The sequence below is a fragment of the Callospermophilus lateralis genome, chromosome 7, assembly GCF_048772815.1.
Source record: "Callospermophilus lateralis isolate mCalLat2 chromosome 7, mCalLat2.hap1, whole genome shotgun sequence".
Lineage (NCBI taxonomy): Eukaryota > Metazoa > Chordata > Mammalia > Rodentia > Sciuridae > Callospermophilus > Callospermophilus lateralis.
The window spans coordinates 109,504,606-109,520,397 of NC_135311.1; the positions used below are offsets into that span (position 1 = coordinate 109,504,606).

General features: G+C 36.4%; 1 protein-coding gene across 8 annotated transcripts in view; it reads right to left on the bottom strand.

Annotated features, from left to right (window-relative positions):
- The window catches only part of Mast2 (microtubule associated serine/threonine kinase 2), a 183,379-nt gene that overhangs the window by 60,182 nt on the left and 107,405 nt on the right, over positions 1-15,792 (bottom strand). The window lies entirely within an intron of this gene.

Below are 15,792 nucleotides of genomic sequence, written 5' to 3' on the forward strand. Positions count from 1 at the left end.
AGTATACCATTTTAAATGGACTTAATCAGCAATTACTGCTTGTCCCAGTTATATTACATAATTTAGTGTGCTCCACCTTGCAATAAATTTTGTTGCTGCCTTGACTTTTGTCTTGTATTGCCATTGTGCTTTGCCAATGTTTTGGTTTGCTTCTTAAACAAACAAGAAGCTCTCTAAGGGTAAAAACCATGTTTGAAATGATATCAAATGAAGAAAACCATGTGCACGCCTGTTATCCCAGTGGCTTGCAAGGCTGAGGTAGGAGAACTGCAAGTTTGAAGCCAGCCTCAGCAATTTAGCGAGGCTGTAAGAAACCCTGTCTCAAAATAAAAAATAAAAAGGGCTAGAGATGTGGTTCAATGTGGCTCAGTGGTTAAGTGCCCCTGGGTTCAATCCCTGGAAGGAAGGAAGGAAGGAAGGAAGGAAGGAAGGAAGGAAGGAAAAGAAAAAGGCAATTTTATTTAGAAAATAAACAGAAGTTAAAATATTTTGTTATCAAGACTTGGGGCTCAGTGGTAAGGAACTTGCCTAGCATGTGTAAGGGCCTGAGTTTAATCTCCAGCATGCATAAATAAATAAATCTCCTATTTCATGAAATTAATGTTCTTGTCATAAGATATGGAAATATTAACTTAATCTATGAAATTTTAAATTATTATTTTTATAACAGCTTAATCAATAAAGTAAGTAATCTCGTTTTATCATAAATTTCAGAACAGGCCTAGGTTTCTTCTAAAAAAACTGGTTTCTATCCCTCTAAAATCTGGAACAAGACAAGGATGCCCTCTCTCACCACTTCTATTCAACATAGTTCTTGAAACACTGACTAGAGCAATTAGATAGGGAAAGAAATTAAAGGAATAACTATAGGAAAAGAAGAACTTAAACTAGCACTATTTGCTGACAATATGATTCTATATCTAGAAGACCCAAGAAACTTCTAGAACTAGTAAATGAATTCAACAAAGTGGCAGAACTAGTAAATGAAATCAACTCCCATAAATCAAAGGCATTTCTGTATATCAGTGGCAAATCCTCCGAAAAGGAAATGAGGAAAACTACCCCATTCACAATATCCTCAAAAAATAAAAAATAAAATACTTGGGAATCAACCTAACAAAAGAGGTGATTTACAATGAAAACTACAGAACCCTAAAGAGAGAAACAGAAGAAGACCTTAGAAGATGGAAAGATCTACCTTGCTCATGGATAGGCAGAATTAATATTATTAAAATGACCATACTACCAAAAGCACTATACAGGTTCAATGCAATTCTGATCAAAATCCCAATGGCATTCCTCATAGAAATAGAAAAAGCAATCATGAAATTCATCTGGAAAAATAAGAGACTCAGAATAGCTAAAGCAATTCTAACAGGAAGAGTGAAACAAGTAGTATCACTATACCAGACCTTAAACTATACTACAGAGTAATAGTAACAAAAACAGCATGGTACTGGCACCAAGACCGGCTAGTAGATCAATGGTACAAAATAGAGGATACAGAGACTAACCCACAAAAGTACAACTACCTTATATTAGAAAAAGATGCCAAAAGCATGCACTGGAGAAAGGATAGCATCTTCAACAAATGGTGCTGGGAAAACCGGAAATCCATATGCAACAAAATGAAATTGAATCCCTATCTCTCACCATGCACAAAAGTTAACTCAAAATGGATCAAGGATTTAGGGATTAAACCAGAGACTCTGTGTCTAATAGAAAAAAAGTAGCCCTAATCTCCATCACGTGGGGCTAGGCCCCAACTTCCTTAATAAGACGCCTATAGCACAAGAATTAAAACCAAAAATCAACAAATGGGATGGATTCAAACTAAAAAGTTTTTTTCTCAGCAAGAGAAATAATATGTGAGGTGAATAGGGAGCCTTCATCCTGGGAACAAATTTTTACCCCTCACACATCAGATAGAGCTCTAATTTCTAGGGCGAACAAAGAACTCAAAAAGCTAAACACCAAAAAAACAAATAACCCAATCAACAAATGGGCCAAGGACCTGAACAGACACTTCTCAGAAGAGGATATACAATCAATCAACAAATATACCAAAAAATGCTCATCATCTCTAGCAATCAGAGAAATGCAACTTAAAACTACTCTAAGATACCATCTCACTCCAGTAAGAACGGCAGCCATGATGAAGACAAAGAACAATAAGTGCTGGCGAGGATGTGGGGAAAAAGGTATACTCATACACCGCTGGTGGAACTGCAAATTGGTGCAGCCAATATGGAAAACAGTATGGAGATCCCTTGGTAAGCTGGTTATGGAACACCATTTGACCCAGCTATTCCTCTTCTCGGACTATACCCAAAGGACCTAAAAACAGCATACTACAGGGACATAGCCACATCAATGTTTATAGCAGCACAATTCACAATAGCTAGACTGTGGAACCAACCTACATGCCCTTCAAAGGATGAATGGATAAAAAAAATGTGGCATATATACACAATGGAATATTACTCAGCACTAAAAAAATAATAAGATCATGCCATTTGCAGGGAAATGGATGGCATTAGAGCAGATTATGCTAAGTGAAGTTAGCCAATCCCAAAAAAACAAATGCCGAATGTCTTCTCTGATATAAGGGGGGTGACTCAAAATGGGATAGGGAGAAAGAGCAGGGTAAGAAGATTACCTCTACATAAGGAAGAGGAGTGGGAAAGAAAGGGAGGGAGAAGGGGAATTGCATGGATGGTGGAAGGAGACCCTCATCGTTATACAAAACACATGTATGAAGATGTGAGAAAAAAAAGAGAGAGAGAATAGCGTTACCTTAGATTAGGTAGAGAGAAGTGATTGGAGGGGAGGGGAGAAAAGGAGATGGGGGGATAGGAAGGATAGTAGAATGAAACAGACATTAATATTACTGTGTGTATATATGTGATTGCATGACCAATATGATTGCAACTGGTACACTCAGAAAAATTAGAAATTATATCCCACCTGAATCAAATGTATGAATGTCAAGGTCATTGTATTGTCATGTTTAACTAATTAAAACAAATTAAAAAATAACACAAAAAAACTGGTTTCTATTACATGTTAATAAGGTTTTGTTTTTCTGTGGTTGGAGAAAACCAGATCATGGTGAAGATCAATTTCATGCAAGATGTTACTGAAATTTGTGCATGAACTTATTTAAAAATCAGCCTATATTTTAAAGATTATTTATAATTCATCCATATAAATATTTATTGAACATCTCCTATGCACAAGGCACTGTTGTAGGTGCTAGGGAACCAGGAGGAAATAAGAGAAAGACTGTTCTTATAACTAGAGTGAATAATGCCATAGGAAAAGAAGGAAAAATGAGAGAGTAGGGCTGAGGTTGTAGCTCAGCAGTAGAGCGTGTCACCTAGCACGTGTGAGGCCCTGTGTTCGATCTTCAGCATCATTCATAAATAAATAAATAAATAAATAAATGATTAAATGAATAAATAAAATAAAGGTATTGTGTCCATCCACAACTAAAAAAGAAAAAAAGAAAAAGAAAAAGAAAAATGACAGAGTACATAGTAAAAGAGAGAGAGGGAGAAGCAGGGAACAGAAAGAAAGGGAAAAGAAGGAAATAAGAGACAGGAATGGGATTGGAAGCACTGGTAGTCAGGAAAGTCTTGACTAGGAGATGACATTTGATCAAAAATCTTAATGACTGAAGGACTGCCACATAACAAGAGCTGGGAGGCAGAGGGAAAGGCAAAGGTTAAGGTACTGAGATAAAAACAAATTTGGTATGTTCAAGAAGGAGTGAAGAGGTCAAGAGTGGGTGGTAGAAAATGGGAAAAGAAGTAGATCATGAAAGCTATCAGGAAGGTCACAGCCAGATCCTGCAAGGAATGAAGAACTACTGAAAATGTGGCAAAACCTACCAGAAGGGTTGAGATCAATTTCAAGAAAGAGATTATGATTAGAATTGATAACACAGTTTCCCTTAAGAAATCACCATGAGGAATCCACATTCCTAATTACCATGATCATCATCCTTAAATGTCCAAGGCCATTTTCAAACTTGACAGTCTCCTCCCATTCCTGGATCTTTCAGAAAAGCTTATATTGTGCCTCCTTGAACCACATCATCAGCAAACTCCCTGTATTCTCAATTTCTCCCCTCCCCTTCTTTCCCCTCACTACCCTACCTCACTGCTCCTTTCCCTGGGGATTGAACCCAGGGGCACTTCACCACTGAGCTATATCCCAGCCCCCCACTTTTAAAAAATTTTGTATTTTGAGACAGGGTCTTGCTAAAGTTGGCCTTGAACTTGTGATCCTTCTGCCTTAGCCTCCCAAGTTGCTGGGATTACAGGCATGTGCCACAGCACCCAGCTCTTAATTTATTTTCTGAAGGTTCATTTTAAATTCTAGTTCTAAATGAAGTCTTGCTATTCTCCAAGAACACTATATCACCCTTTCATGGTGTCCTTAGGAGGTAGCAAGATTTTGTTTGTTGTTGGATTTCATAAAACACATTATGCATCTAATGAAATCCCAACCCTTTAAAACCCAACTGTCCACCCAGTTTGCACCTGCATCCATAGAATGAGGGTAATTATATTTATAGCAACAAATATCAAGCGGGTTCTTATTACCACTAGCCAACTTTACTACATTTACCTAGTAATGTGTTTATGTCCTCTCCAAGAAAACTAATTCACATCTTCTCCTCAAACCTTTAATTCCCTCTCCCAAATCTCACCATTTGCTATATCTGATTGTTATTTAACTGGGAGGAAAAAAACAACATAAAGCACTACATACTCCCCTTATAAAAATCTTCTAGCCCACCTACTCTGTATGCTCTCCTTTCCCACCTGAAATAAAACTAGGAAAGATCTAATTCAACTCCACTCATGCCCCTATTCAATCTTCCCCCACTGCCTCTTGTACCACTGCCTCCTGGATCATTTATATCATCATAAAGATGTGCTGACATTTATTCCATTTAAAACAAAAGAAGAAGAACTTGTATAGGTAACCCCATCCCCCTTTATATTTGCTCACTTCTTTGTTCTCCTATTTAGGAAAAATCCCATACAGGAGCCTTTGCTTTGTGTCTTGTCTTCTTAATTTCACAGTTTCTCTTTACCCCACTCTAGACACAAATTCCCATTTTGCTTTTGAAACTACTGGTATCAAGATCAATACTAGCAACGGTTAATTCTCATTCCTCATATTTTTTTAATGTATGTAAATCTTGACCTTTATTATATTTTTAAATTTTTAAATTTGTTCTAATTAGTTATACATGATAGTAGAGTGCATTTGGAAATATCAAAAATAAATAGATTATAACATCTCATTCTTCTAGTTGTACATGACATAGAGTTACACAGGTCATGTAATCATATATGCACACAGGGTAGTCTTTATCTTATGTAAACTTATCATTTGACAAACATAACTCCTTTCTTTAAAATTCATATTCTACCCATATAAAAACATCACAAACGATAGACAGAATATTTCTAGTAACCAGGAAAGTTCCCTGTGCCTCTTTCCACTCACCGCCCACACCTCCCAACCCCAACCACTTTCTTTTATTACCATGTCTTAATTTTGTTTGCTGTTGGATTTCATATAAATGCAATTATATACTGTATGCCTGGCTTCTTTCTTTCCTAAAGTCTGTGTGATTCTTCATGAGACTCTTTTATTTAGTTTCAAGACAAGTGTTTTCCTAGGTTTCCTTTTCTCTCAGTAGCAGTTCATTTTTCATTTTCTTTTCCTGCTTCCTTCTCTTCTTGACCGCTAAATGACTTGATGCTATGGGGGCTCAGGTCTGAAATATAACTTCTTCTTTTCTTAACACTCACTCCCTGAATGACGAGGTGTTTTTTTTTGTTGTTGTTTGTTTGTTTTTGTTTTTTTGGTTTCATAACTTTCAAAACCATGTGGATGCTGATGATACCCAACATTTCATTGCTAACTCTTTGCTCTTTCTTTAGGGCAAAATTCATATCCAAGTGCCTTCTTGACATTTCCACCTGGATGTGTAAAAGGCATCTCAAGTAACATTTCCAAAATAGAACTCCTGAATTTCCTCTAATACCTGCTACTCTTCCCTGCCTTGTATCTGTCTCATGACATGATATCACCATTCATCCTAATGCTCGGGTAAACCCCATATATCTTCACTGATTTTTGTCTTTTTCTGAAATCCACATCCAAAACAAGCAGCAATTTCTGTTGCTTCAAAATATATCCTGAGTCTAGGGGTTGGGTTTTTGCTCAGTGGTAGAGCACTCATCTAGCAAGTATGAAGCACTGGGTTTGATCCTCAGCTTTACATAAAAATAAATAAATCAAATAAAGGTATTAAATATATATATATATATCCTGAGACTAAACAATTCTCATTACCTCCATCCCTGTTACTACCCCAGCCTGTAGAGCATTTGTGAATGGAATGATCTTTCTCTTTCCACTCATCTCTTATTTGAATAAAGTGAAATCACTTCCTCATTGGTATTCCTGTTTTCACTCTTGTCCTTCTACTATCTAGTAAACCAAAGAAAAACCTGAAAAATATTTGGACACCAGGAAATAAGCAATGCAGAAGGGAGACTGCTAAGAGAAGGGAATCAAGGCAAGTCTCATGATTGCTTAGGCTTATTATCTGGAGCAACTTCCCAGCAACAGCACAGGGAGGAATAACACTACATATAGAGCCTCATGATCTCTATAAGCTAAAGAGACTAGAGTTGAGAATCCAGGGAGGCGGAAGCAACTAGGAATTTCAGGACAGAATGCCAAAGAGAAGAAATCTATAGCAAATGGAAAGTGTGACACAGTAAGCTCTGGAGATCTGCACAGGGTTTCCCTAAAGTTTTATGCTGAGTACTAATCAATGCTAGGGGAAGAAACACCCAGGGAAACACTCCCTCCTGGTGCTCACACTAGGCTAGGACTAGACAAAGGTGAAACCTTATGGTTCAGAGGATATTGGGTAGCATACTCAGAAGTATTTTCTTTTCTTTTTTTTTAAGAGAGAGAGAGAATTTTTTTAATATTTATTTTTTAGTTTTCAGCGGACACAATATCTTTGGTTATATGTGGTACTGAGGATCGAACCCGGGCCGCATGCATGCCAGGCGAGCGCGCTACCGCTTGAGCCACATCCCCAGCCCCTCAGAAGTATTTTCTTAGAAGCAAGGAAAAATTACCCCAAATGCTGTGCTGGTCCCACATAAGCTAGCTTGAAAGCAATCCTCAAAAACATCAAACTACTTCCAAGAAACATAACTGTAAGCCAGAAGAAAGTTTGAAAGGAATACAAAAATATGCAGCATACAAGGTAAAATTATTTTGCTATATAATACAAACCTATGAGGCATGAAAAAAAGTAGAAAAATAGTATCCAAAGTTGGGGGAAGATTAATAAACTGATAGAATACTGATGATAGAATTAATAGGAAGAACATCAAAGTCATTACTATATCCATGTTTTCAGAAAGGTAGGGGAAAAGAAAACATGACCATGCTAAGGAGAGATTATAGAAGATATATTTAAAGCACTGAACTTCCAGAGATTCAAATAGAGATGAAAATTAAATTGGATGGCATTAACAGGAGATTAGACACTATAGAAGCAAAGATTAGTCAACTTGAAGAAACAGCAAGAGAAAATATCTGAAATAAAACTCATAAAGGAATTTTTAAATGGGAAGAATATTTTTTGGTAATAGCCATACTAACAGGAATGAGTATCTAAGTTTTTATTTGCATTACCCTCATGACTAACCATATTGAACACCTTTTCATATCACTTTTGGGTATTTTTTATGCCTTCTTTGAGAAATGTCTTTTCAGGTCTTTTGCCTATTTTTAAGTTGAGTTGTTTGAGTTCTTTAGAAATTTTGTATTAGCCCCTTATCAGATATACAGTTTGCAAATATTTTTTTTAAAATTTATAGTTGTAGATGAACAACATGCCTTTATTTTATTTGTTTATTTTTTTGTGGTGCTAAGGATCAAACCTATTGCTTCACACATGCTAGGCAAGTGCTCTGCTACTGAGCTACAGTCCAAGCCCTGCAAATATATTTTTCTTAATATCTTTATTTATTTATTTTTATGTAGCGCTGAGGATTGAACCCAGTGCCTCACATGTGCAAGGCAGGCACTCTACCATTGAGCTACAGCCCCAGCCCCCTACAAATATTTTTTTCCCAGTCTGTAGGATACTGTTTCATTTTGTTGATTATTTCCTCTACTATGCAGAAGCTTTTTAATTTAATGTAATCCCATTTATTTAGTTTTGCTTTTGTGGCCTGAGCTTTGGTGTGTTATCCAAAAAGTCACTGCAAAGCCAATTTTTTTCATATATATTTGTTAATACCTTTAATTTTATTTATTTATATGTGTTACTGAGGATCAAACCCAGTGCCTCACACACGTCAGGTGAGTGCTCTACTACTGAGCCACAATCCCAGCCCCACTGCAAAGCCAATTTATAGGAGCTTTCCCACTACGTTCTCTTCTATGAAGTCTATGTGTTCTGGCTACATATTTAGGAGTTTTAATCATTTTGAAATGATTTTTGAATAATGGTATAAGACAGAGGCCAATTTCACTCTTTTGCATGTCAAAATTCAGTTCTTCCCACATTACTTATTAAAGACAAAGAAATGTTTTCAAGGGTATGGAGAAAAGGGCACTCTAGTATACTAGTAGGAATGTAGACTGAACAGTCATCATGGAAAACAGTATGGAAGTTTCTAAACCAATTAAAATATATCTACCATTTTACCCAACACTCCCTCCTGTGAGCATATAGCCAAAGAAATGAAATTACCACCTCATTCTCAATTCCTGCAGTTCCATGACCATTGTATCATTATTCCCAATATCTAAGTGTACATACATACAATGGAATAATATTCAGCCCTAAAAAAGAATGAGATCTTGCTATTTATTATAACACAGATGAACATGGAGGACATTATATTAAGTGAAAAGAGTCAGACACATGAAGAAAAAGATTCATGATCTCACTTATATGTGGAAACTGGAAAAAAAAAAACAGATATTGGGCTGGGATCATAGCTCAGTGGTAGAATACTTGCCTAGCATGTGTGAGGCACTAGGTTTGATCCTCAGAACCACATAAAAATAAATAAATAAAATAAAGGTATTGTGTCCATCTAAGAGAGAGAGAGAGAGAGAGAGAGAGAGAGAGAGAGGAAGGAAGGAAGGAAGGAAGGAAGGAAGGAAGGAAGGAAGGAAGGAAGGAAGGAAGGACACAGCAATGAACACAACAATACAACAGTGGTTACCAAGGATGGGATGGGATGGGGAAGGAAATCAAGAAATGTAGATCAGAGAATACAAAGTAGCAGATGTGTAGGATGATTAAATCTAAAGATCTAATGTACAGTATGAGGATTATACATAATAAAACTGTACTATATATGGGATTTATATTAAATGAGTAGATTTTAGCTGCTCTTGCTGCACCAAAAAAAAAAAAAAAAAAGACAACAAACAATGGGTAACCATGTGAAATGGTGGATATGTTAATTTGCTTGATAAAAGTTACCTTTTTTACTATTTTTTATGTATTCTCATAACATATTGTGTATCTTAAATATGCATAATAAAAATGTTGAAAGGAAAGAGAATTATCTGTGGAACAACTTTAAGCAGACACTTTGTAATTAGAAATTAGAATCCTTGAAAGAGAATAGGAAAAGACAAAAGGTCGGGTTTTTTGTTTGTTTGTTTTTAAAGAAATAGTTGCCCAAAGATTTCCAATTTAATGACAACTAAAACCTGCAAATCCCAGAGGTTTAATAAGCCTTAAGTACAAGACATAAGAAGAAAAGTAAGCCAAAGCACATCATAATCAAGTTTCTTAAAACCAGTAATAGAAAAATCTTAAGACCAAACAGAAAAATTACATATCACAGAAGAAACAAAGAAAATTACATTACTTGTTTTGAAAAAAAAATGTAAGACAGAAGACAATGAAAATCACTTAAGTATTGAACCTAGACTTCAATACCAAGCAAAAATATCTTTGAAAAACACAGTCAAAATAAAGACTTTTCCAGACACACAAAAGCTCTAATAATTCATTATCAGTAGGCCACCATCACCAGAAACCCTTTAGAAAAAAATGATACCAGGTGGAAATCTGGAAATCTTTCCTTGGATACAAAGGAAGGAAAGGCACCAGAAATGGTAAATATGTGCATAAATAGAAATTTCTTGGGGTTTTGTTTTGTTTTTGTAGTACGAGGGACTGAACCACAAGTGCTCCACCACTGAGTTACATCCCTAGCCCTTTGTTTGTTTTCCTTTTAAATTTTATTTTGAGTTAGAGTTTCCTAAATTGCCTGGACTGGCCTTGAACTTGCTATCCTCCTGCCTCAACTCCTGAGTAGTGAGGATTACAGGTTTTGTTTTTACTTTTTAATTCTTTTTAAAGTAGGGCTGAGGATGTAGCTCAGTGATAGAACACTTGCTTGCATGCATGAGTCACTGGGTTCAATCCCTAGTACCACAAAAATTTTATAACAAACAAACAAACAACTCTTGAAAGGGTAATTTTGCAGGTGCAGTGATAGTGCACACCCATACCTCTAGACCCAGATACTTGAGAGGCTGAGGCAGGAGGATTTCAAATTCAAGGCCAATCTTAATTTCAAAATAAGAATAAAAAAGGACTGGGGACATAGGCTCAGTGGTAGAGCACCCCTGGGTTAAATCCCCAGTACCACATATAAAAAGAAGTTTTTAAAGTATAATTAATTTTTTAAAAAATATTATTTACTGGGTTGGGGCTGTAGCTCAGTGGTAGAGTGCCTGCCTCACACATGTGAGACACTGGGTTCGATCCTCAGCACCACATAAAAATAAAGATATTGTTGTGTCCATCTACAACTAAAAAAAAAAACAAAAAAAGAAGCAGTTTCATATATATAAAACTTACTATGGAGTTTATAGTGCCAAGCCTGGGAGGAAAGAAATGGAAGTATGCTGTTTAAAGCTCTTATATTAAATATAGGAAGTATGGTTTTAATTGAAGGTAATCTGGGGGAAGTTAAAATTTTATTATAAATTAAAGCAACTACTGAAAAAAGAAGAAAAATATAGTTAATCCAATAAAGGAAATAAAGTAAAATCATTAAAAACGGTCCAAGAAATCAGAAAAAGAAAAGAACAAATATAGTTGGGCTAAATAGAAACCAAATGGCAAGATAATAGATATAAACCCTTAAAAGATATTCCTTTTAAAAAAATATTAATGCTGCTCAAGAGTTGGTAGCTTCCTCCTATTACACAGTAATAGACATTTGTCATATCTTACCAGATCTTTAGTATCTTGGATTTATCAGGCATCTGGTAAGATATGACAAATGTCTATTACTGTGTAGTCATTTTGTAATGACTATGTGGGGACAGAACTGGACCATGTTAAGTGGTTTACTGTATTCCTAATCACACCAATAACTGCATTAAATACAAATGTTCTAAATATAGGCAATTAAGACAAAGATTATGAGATTGAACAAAATAATGGGACATAACTGTGGCTTTTTATTATTTGTGACAGCCAAACATTGAAAACCACTCCAAATGTACGTGGACAAGTAAATAATAAACAAATTATTGTACACAAACCATTCCACACAATGTAATACCACTTATCAATTATCAAGGAATAAACTACTGATTTCACTCAACAGATGAATCTCAAAAATAGTTATGCCGAAATCAAGAAAGCCATGTAGAAAAGAGTATATATCATATGATCTCACACAAAATTCTAGAAAATGCTAACTAATCTGTAGTGACAGACTAGTAGTTGCCTAAACAGAGGCGGGAATGGATTTTAAAGTCTGAGGGAACATTTGAGAGTTATAGACATGTCTATATAATCTTTATGCTCGTTATCAAAATCATATGCTTAATGACTGTCATTGTTTTGGAAATGTATATGTACGCCAAAACTCATCAGACTATACAGTTAAAACATGTATAGTCTACTAGGGTTCAATCATACCTCAATAAAACTACAATTTTTTACCTTTTTATTAAGTAATATCATGTCACTTTTCCACTTAGAATTCTCCCAATCTCACTCAGTAAAACACAGCTCTCGTGATGTTCTTCAAGGTGTTGTCATATGGTCTGGGTCTCTGCCACCCCTCCCGCTATAGCTCACTTTCCAGCCACACTGGGCTCACTTTTCTTGGAACAAGCCTAGAATGTTACTGTCTAGAGCCTTACAACTGACATTCCCTTTGCTTAGAATGTTTCCACCAGAGAGCCTCAGGGCCTGGTCCCTCAAGTCCTTTAGGTCTTTGCTCAAGTATGATTTCAGAGACTTCCCCCCCTCTGACCATTTTATTTAAAACTGTAACTCTTCCTCAAACATGCCCTCCCATCCTGATATATTTATCTCTGCAGTATTTGCCATCATCTAACACTATGTATCTTGCACTTTCATTTTGTTGTCTCTCTTCCCATTACAACCTGAACTCTATTAAGGCAGGGACTTCTGTTTAATGTGTTGACTGTTGTGTTCCCAATGATTACAACACTGCCTGGCACATGGTGGGCTCCTGATAAATATCTGTCACAAGGATTAAAATAAAGAAGATACCTAGCACATATAAGGCATATCAAACTATTATTTTCTAAACTCATTGTGTATGAAAGCGTAAATCCCTTAAAACTTCAAGGATAGACAATCGATTCCAACTTCATTTGCCACAATCTTATTAAAACTTTAAAATAAATTAAAATAAATCTAAGATACTAAAGATCATATTTCTAGTTCACATGCCTCATGAAGGTACACATAATCTCACTTGGCAAATTTGTGACAGCTGCTCTGGGAAGGGGGGAAAAAAGGTCAGACACTCTGGTACAGATGCCATGACTCAGCTGAGATACAAAACAAGGAACTGGCTAATGAATTTCAATGGGCTCTGGTCATTTTCTCAGGATCCTAAAAGATGAAGGTTAAGCCTTCATTCATTCATCATAGGAAGATAAAAGTACTGGGTGGGTGTCCAGTCAGGGAGGTAACCTGGAAGTTCCTGAGCTAATGCTCTGCTGCCAATTGCAAAGATTTGGTTTTTCAGAGTGAGGTCTCACATTTTATCTCTTCTTTCAGGTCTCTCCATGGCCACCTCAGTGAATAGTAGGAGTAAGGGCTGAAGCACACTGTACAATCTCTGCACTGCTGAATTGATATAATAAGGACTTAAAAGCTGCTTTTGCTAAAAGCAATGACTCTTTACTTGGGCATGCAGGTACCCAAATGGGTAGTTAAATTTAGCTTGGCATCTCTGTCTCCTTTTTGCTATCTTAACCCATTAAGTCCCAAAATTTCAAAGTTACCATAAGGGGTATAAATATTGTGCAATTTAAGTTTCCATATGTGTTCCATGTATGATATGATGGAACAAAATGGATTGAACTTTAGATCAGGCTCAACTTTGCACATAGGGAGGTTAATCATTATTAAGTTGGTAATACAAAGTAGATTAGTCCTAAATTAACCTAATCACTCTCCTCCCCATTCAAGGCTGAAGGTAGGAAGATAAGAGCAACTAAGATGTTTTCAAGATTATAGGGACATCATAATAAACAGGTTATCAACCACCAGCTTTTTTCTCCCATATTTTCTGTTGGTGCATTACAGTTGTACATAACTGTACAGTTGTACAAACTGTGGGATTTGTTGTTACATATTCATATATGCACATGACATAAATTTGGCCAGTAACATTACCCTGTATTTCCCTATTCCCTCCCCTCCCCTCTCTCCCTGGGCCCTTTCTTCTACTCCACTGATTTCCCTTTGATTTTCATGAGACTTCCACACACACCTTTCTTGTCCTTTTTCCTTTATAGCTTCCACATAAGAGATAAAACATGTGACCCTTGACCTTCTGAGTTTGGCTTATTTTGCTTAACATAATGGTCTTCAGTTACATCAATTTTCCTTCAAGTGACATCATTTCATTCTTCTTTATGGATGATTAAAACTCCATTGTGTGTGTGTGTGTGTGTGTGTGTGTGTGTGTGTGTGTATCCCATTCACTAATTCACCCCACTGATGGATACCTAGGCTGGTACCATAGATTGGCTATTGTGAATTGTACTGCTATAAACATGGGTATGCATATATCATTACGGTGTGCTGACTTTAATTTTTTAGAATAAATATCAAAAGCCTAGTCTTTTGAGAAAACTCCATACTGATTTCCAGAGTGGTTATACTAACCTACAATCCTAATACCAGTATAAAAGTTGCTTTTCTTCTACATTCTCTCCAACATTTATTATTGTTTGTATTCTTGATGACTGCCATTCTAACTGGAGTGAGGTGACATCTCAGTGTACTTTTAATTTGCATTTCTCTCATTGTTTCCTTTGTTGTACAGAAGCTTTTTAATTTGATGCCATCCCATTTTTTTAACTCTTGGCATTATTTCCTGAGCTTTACGGATCCTATTGAGAAAGCTGGTACCTGCACCTATATGCTGGAATGTCAAACCTACATTTTCTTCTAGGTTGATAGTTTCTGATCTAATTTCTAGGTCTTTGGTCCATTTTGATTTGACTTTTATGCAGGGGGAGTAATGAGAGGCTAGTCTCATTCTTCTACATGTAGATAACCAGTTTTCCCATTCTTCTACATGTGGATAACCAGCATCATTTGTTAAAAAGGCTGTCCTGTCCTTTCTCGAATGTATGTTTTGGGCACCTTTGTCAATGACTGTATCTGTGTGGGTTTGTCTCTGTGTCTTCCGTTTTATCTCACTGGTCTATGTGTCTATCCTTTTTTTTTTTTGTCAGCAAAGTGCAGTTTTTGTTACTATAGCTCTGTAGTTAGATAGCTGAAGTCAGGCATTGTGATGCCTCCAGCTGCTTTTTTGGCTTAGAACTGCTTTGACTATTCTGGGTCTTTTATTTCTCCAAATGAATTTTAGGACTGTTTTTTCTAGTTCTGTGAAGAATATCATTGGTATTTTGATGGGGATGGCATTGAATCTGTATCTATATACTGCTTTGGGAGTATGGCCACTTTATCTATATTAATCATGCCTACTAATGAACATAGGAGGTCTTTCCATCTTCTTATGTCTCTTCAATTTCTTTCTTCAGTATTCTATAGTTTTTTTAATATTTATTTTTAGGTGTAAATGGACACAACACAATGCCTTTATTTTTATGTGGTGCTGAGGATAGAACCCAGGTCCCACCTATGCTAGGCGAGTACTCTACCGCTGAGCCACAATCCCAGCCCTATTCTATAGTTTTCATTGAAGAGATCTTACACCTACTTCTCAACTACCTACTTTCAAAGGTCCTGTTCCAGACCACCAAAGTAGCACCTGAAAGACTTCAGTCATCTCCCTAAATAGAAGGAGATCCCAATCACAGTCCTAACTAATCCCATTTGTCATTCTAACCTGTTTTCTCTCAGAGTTCTCTCTCTTTTCCAGCTTATCTCAACTTCCAGGAACATGGAGCCTTGTAGGCAATCCTTTCCCAGGTGTCCAGACACCGGAAGAATCAGACCTGAGATAATGATCAACCAAACTAGTATATCCAAGATTGTTTGACTATGCATGCTTCTTGCTCCACAACCCACTCACTTTTGTTTCTTCCCAATATAACTCCAAGAATATTGTTAGCACCTCTGAGAGATTGTCAAGCACTAGATTGCTATTTTTCTTCCTGGTGTGGCCACAGTGAGTATAAATTCCTGCCTTTGCCATGTGTCTCCTGCTTGTTCAAATCTGGTGA